The sequence below is a fragment of the Pseudopipra pipra genome, chromosome 11, assembly GCF_036250125.1.
Source record: "Pseudopipra pipra isolate bDixPip1 chromosome 11, bDixPip1.hap1, whole genome shotgun sequence".
In the NCBI taxonomy this organism is placed as follows: domain Eukaryota; kingdom Metazoa; phylum Chordata; class Aves; order Passeriformes; family Pipridae; genus Pseudopipra; species Pseudopipra pipra.
The window spans coordinates 18,098,102-18,104,229 of NC_087559.1; the positions used below are offsets into that span (position 1 = coordinate 18,098,102).

Consider the following 6,128-nt stretch of genomic DNA (forward strand, 5'->3'; position numbering starts at 1 on the left):
CTTTCTAGCTAAAAGTTTATTTGTAAATGAATACTTTCTTTACTGTTTACTTACCTTTTTTCAGTTTGTTCTTAAAAATAGCTTTCAAAGTGTTTGGTACCTTGAGATGCTAGTTCTATAAGATATTTAGGCAAGGGTCTGGTTTCGGGTGTGTGAGCTAAACTCAGGTGCTCAGGAGCTTTCTGCATCTGCCTTTTGCCCACCTGTTGCTCAAATGTAGGTGAGTCACACAAAGCCCATCTTGGAAAAGGATATTTTCAGAGAAAGACTTTGATCCCTCTTTCCCAGGCTCCTGGAAAACTGGTGCTGGATAAAAAGGATACAAAAATGGATAAAGAGTAAAGGGACAGCAAATAAACCTCAAGGCATTGATAGAATGGAGAACATCAGAGGAAGCAAGAAAGCAAGGAAATGTCTTGGAGGGCAATGTCAGGATTCTTAAGCAAACTGCAGCTGCCAGGATAGAAATCAGGAGGGTTGTTTTGAGAGGGTAACACTTGAGTTTTGTATGAGACCACTCATGGATGGAACTCTGAGTAACCTGATCTATTGGAGGGTGTCTGCCCATGGCAGAGGGCTGGAACGAAGTTTTTAAGGTCCCTTCCAACCCAAACCATTCTGTGATTCTAAGTATTGTACATCTGTTAAAAAAAATTGCATGCAAGAGGAACTTGAAGAATTGTTGCTGTTGGTTGAGATCAAAATGAGAATGCCCCAACACCTTGATAAGCTGTGGTTATGGGCTGAAAGTTTAGAATTTTGGAAAGACTGTAAAGGTAAATCAAACATCAGTCAGGGGCACCATCATTGAAAAAAAAAAGATATGAAGTTGATGGATTTGATTTTATTGCAAGATAGTAAACCATTCAGACAGGAAAGCCTTTGATGGCAGAGACAGAAAAACAGAACTTGTGGAGGTACCAGGAATGCCAGGAATTTGGCAGCCAGGTCAACTAGCTAGGATAGGACCATTGTGTAAAGGGATCTGGAGAAATTTTCTCTACCTGATAGTTGAATAAAGCAGCTTGAAGAAAGAAATGCAGTTTTTCTAGTCCTTGACTTTGACTTTTTTTTTTTAAGTTTAATTTGTTTCTGTGCATTTAGGTTTGCAATTTGTGTGTCAACGGAAGTAAAAAGTATCTCATGGATAGTTCTTCAGATTATAGCCAAAGCTGACTCTAGCTGTAGTTTAATTATACAAAGTTAGAAGCCAGTTCTGAAAAAAACAAACATGGGGGAACTACTGTGATAGTTGTAGGATAAGGTCTTGCACTGGGAGCACAGGTGGATCCTTGTTTTAAGTGCATCCCTTTGGTTCTTAGACAGCGAATGTACCTGACCGTGGAGTCAGTACATTCTGACAACCTGAGCAGGCTCTGACATGCAGCCAGGTCTAAATTCTGAACAAAGGAAAATGTTCCTGTTGGTCTAGAGCACTCTTCATGTTGTTTGTTCATTTATGGCCTTTTTTTTTTTTCCTGTGGGAAAGGGGGATGGGGAAGGAATTGTTGAATATGCAAAATGCTTGAAGTGTTTTGGGTTTCGGCAAGATGAAGGGTAATGCTCACTGTGCAGCCCAAGATGAAAGGAGCGTGCTGAACTTCATAATTATCCCCCTCGGTCTATACTGTAAAGTCTGAAAAAGTTGCAGGTTAGAACCTGCAGGTATTTAATGAATTTCAAGGTGCAATTTCATTTTTTGGGCATTCCTGAAAGATGCAGCCAGTAGACCAAGAAGAACATGGAACAGGTCACGTGAGGTGTGTTCGCGCAGCCTGCTCTGTGCAGTTCGTTTCTAGTACAAGTACATTTAACCACCCATGCATAAGATGTAAAGTAATTTAGGCTGCCCAAAGTTCTGTTGTATTGTCTTTTTGGTAGAGCATAGAACAAGAACATGTTTAACCTCATATCTATCAAAAAACTCACATTTTATAGCTATAAAATAATTTAGTTGCTTTAAATTTAAACAGATGCTCAAATATATTCTTTTTTCATTAAATTTACTGTTTGTTTCTAAATCACAAACTAAGATTTGGTAAGCCTTAATTGATCTGGGAAGCCATGTGTTCTCGTGGTACTCAGCTGTGCTCTTTGGTTGATGTAACATTTAATTTTCAGCCTTTACCTCTGCCTGCGAATTTTACTCTTTACTCCTCACCATATCTTAAGCATTTATTAACGTAGTAAACACTGTGGTTTACATAATAAAACTATTCCAGATTCTACTAAGCAGAGTGTTTTGGTACATGGGCATGTAAATTTATCTCAGTTGTGTGTAGAAAATAGTACGTGTGGGGGTTGTTTGTTTGTTTGGCAGTTTGGAGGCAAGAAACTTTTAAGAATCCCCTAAAGGTGCATTTATATTTCTTGCAAGTTTGTTTATAAGATCAACAGTTGTTATCTGTTTGAATCACATATGTTAATTCTAAGATGCAAAGCCACTACCTGCCTCAGTAGGTGAACACCAATTTTGGAACCGTTGTGGAAGTTCAGTTGCAGGTACCAGGTGTTACTGTTGTATGAAAGAAATGCAAAACTCTCTGTTCAGTGGGATTTATTGAATGCTACAGTCTGGAACTGTGTAAAATCAGTCAGTGGGAATTTGTGAACAATTAATACACAGGGCTTTTTTTCCCCCCTACTCTTCCCATTACTTAGGAAAATAATGCTTGTAACTTCAAGAAAACAAGTGTGGGAATTCTGCTCTTATCCTGAATAGGCATAATTTGTATGTGAAATTTAAGAACTTCTACAAAGAATTTTGAATATAAAAGCACATATTTGAAGAAACAGGTGCATTCAGATAATCGCCCAGATTTGTGCAGGCTGGGGTGAGGTTGACAGCTGGTTTATTATCTTCCCATTTTGAGACTTCTCCTGTCATTGCCTGTAGCTGCGTTTGGGTTTGACTCACCAGGTGTGCTCAGGACAGAGAAATGAGAACAAAATCCAGATTAACAGCTTGGTTTGGGTATCAAATTCTTGCCATGACAGTCATTTTAGGTGTTAGCTTTCATGGCTTTCTGTATTTCATTATTTCCCCTTTTAAAAGGTTCGCTTTGCATAGTCATAGTCTATTATAGCTTAAATGTCTTTCATGAAACATAGTTGCTTTTCGTTAAGAGCTTGTGATAATTCAGCTGTCACTATTGACATCTCACACAACTTCCTTTGCACAATACCCTGTAGCTTTTCTTGAAGTTAATTTGCAGTTGTTAACTTCTGTATTGAATTTTTCCCTTTTGTTTCATGTTTTCTCTTCCCTCTGCATGTCATTTATTAAGGTACCTCTACTTCGTTCTTTATGAACCGTAGTAAGATTTGACACACAATGCTGTGTCCCAGTCCTGGAAGTGTCCAAGGCCAGGTTGGACAGGGCTTGGAGCAACCTGGGCTAGTGGAAGGTGTCCCTGCCCATGGCAGGGGTATGGAACAAGATGACCTTTAAGGTCACTTCCAACCCAAACCATTCTATGGTTTGATGGTTCTGACTGCTCTGATAGTTGGATGAAGTGTAAACTGTCTTATAAAACTGTCTGTTGTCCTGGAGGTGAAATAATAGCATAGTTTTCAAACATTTAAAAAAAAATCCTCCTCAGTCCAAGATGTTTGAGTAGTGGTTAAATACCTGTGAACATCTGTTGCAGTCGTTTTGCAAATATTTTTTTTGTTAAAAGCCTCCTAGAAAAGAGCTGTGCTTGATAGGAGAGCATTTGATTGTCATTCTTTTCACTTTTTTTAATGAGCTTATTCCTAATAGGCCGTGGATGTATTTGGGCTGTCAGGTTGCCTGGACCCTCCAAGGGTTGCCTGTCCTATACCAGCAAACTCAGGGAAGCACTTTGTGCCCTCTAGTTCCAAGAAAAGCCCTGGCAGCGCCATTGGAGCTGCTGGCTGGGTTGGGCAGGGTGACAGAGCAGCACTGCACAGGAGACAGGGAGAGTAAAACAGCTCTTCAGGCTTTGCAGGAATCATGGAGCTGCCAGTTCCTGCATGGAAGGATTTGCCTATCACAGAATTACTGATGTAGCTGGTACCTGAACAGCCTTTCTCTCTACAAAACAAATAACCCAACAGGGAGTGTGCTCTCCTGCTCACCCCCCCACTGCTTGGATCAGGGCGATGATGGGAGGGCTTGGAGTGGAGGAGCTGGATCCCTGGGGATCTCTTGTGGAGATAAAGGAGACTTTTTAGGGCTATCAGTCGGCTCCTTTCACTTTGCCTTTGAATCACCTCATGGTGTATTTTTAAAAGTATTTGTTGTACTGCTGTGCCTGAGATGTGTTTGTCAAGGTTGCAGTCTATGGGCTTTGTTTCCAGGAGATTGGAGTAGGCCAGACAGAGAGGGACTGTCTGTCTAAAATTGAGATTTCTGCTTTTCTCTGGCTTGAATCATACCATAAACTCTATTTAAAGATTTTGGGTTTTGTATTTATTTTCCACATCCTTGACCCTGACTGGTGAGCTGGACATTTGTGTTTGCCTTGGCAAGCTCCAAGCTGCTCATCTAGGGCAGGATGAAAACTTTTTTTTTCCTTTTGTAAACAGACTGTTCCTTCAGTATTTTCCATAAGGATTTACACCACCATTTTGCAACGCTTCTAGGAATCAAGAAACTCTCGCCATTCGGAGTTTTCATTTTACACAGCTTGGAGCAAAGCTGCGAAATGTTTGATTTTATGTTTTCCAAGTTTGAATTTGAAGAGCTTTTTTCAGAATGTTTTTTAATTCCAGAAATACTACTTTTTTTTCTCAAAGAGATTTCTTAAAGCTAAAGGTCAATAGGCATTGTTACCTGTCTAGAAACAGGGTTATTTGTATTTTTTATTGGTCTATCCAGTGCCATGAGAACAGTGCCCCATTGTCCCAGGCACTGTATACATGTAAAATACTGCTTTGTGCCCTGAAGAATTTACAGCCTAAATAACTTCACATTCTGTTGGGGGGGGGGGGGGAGGGTTTGATATATTTTAGTGGTCAGGATGTAAAATGAGAGAATAACTCAGCTGGCAATTTTATGCCAACACACAAGTTATGTTTTGGAACAAATTAACTAAATTTCATTTTCCCAGGGACACAGGGCTGCTGCTCCTTTTGTCAGGTGAGAGACTTCCTCCTCTTCTGAAAGCTCTGTGCTCTAGAAATTTCATTCTTCGTACTCAGAAAGACTTGTCATGGTACTCCAACAGTATTGCAGATAATTTGGGCAAGTTTGAAATGCCCCAAGTCACAGATGAAGTTTTATGTATTGTAAACTTAGTATTATGATATTTTTAAGTCCAACTCAAAGCTGAGTACCCATGTTAGTCCTGAGCCTAAGCCTGCCAAGCGGAAGGAGGGTATTTGCCAGGAGCTAAACCTCCGAAAAATCATAGTCTCTTAAGTACCCCCCTGTTTCTCTGGAAGAAGAAGCTTGTGCTATATATTCAGAATACGTTACTCCCCCCAGAATAGTTCTGCTAGCAAGTCCCTGTATTTTCCCTCAGATCTGCTGCCTGGGAACTGCTCTGAATTTCCAACATTTACCTTAGTGTGTTCACAAGGGTACCAGATTCCTTGATGGTCTATGCAAATACTCATTTCTTTCCCCCATCTATAACCTCTTACTGAACAAGGGCAAGTTGGAAAGTAAAAGTACAATCCTGTTGTACTGCAGAAAAAAATCTGTAGTTTTTAATTTTTTTAAACAATAGAAAAGTACAAATTTCCATATAACTTCTTGTCTTTAAGCTGCTGTTTATGAGATTAATATTTGAGTGTAAAGTGAAGTATGGGATGTCTTGAAATTTTTCTCCAATGTTTAGTAGATTACGCTGGTTATTAAAAGTTATTACTCACATTAAGTATGTGCCAATGAGTCAACAAACCAAAACAAAATGTCTGGTTTTTGGTCTAAGTCTTACTGTAAATGATTCTAAATAACAAATAGCCGAAGTGACAAATGCTGAAAATTATATGTTTAAAAATATCCCAAGATGACAAATAATTAATGGTATGTAGGTTGTTAACAGAACAGAAGAACACTGAATTTTATGGAAAGCTCCATTGGTGCTAGTTAACAGTTCATAAAATGCTATTTATTCTTCCTTTTAAAGTAATTTAAATAGTAATTTGAATTTATAAAA

General features: G+C 39.1%; 1 protein-coding gene across 7 annotated transcripts in view; it reads left to right on the top strand.

Annotated features, from left to right (window-relative positions):
• The window catches only part of ATG7 (autophagy related 7), a 124,673-nt gene that overhangs the window by 100,372 nt on the left and 18,173 nt on the right, over positions 1-6,128 (top strand). The window lies entirely within an intron of this gene.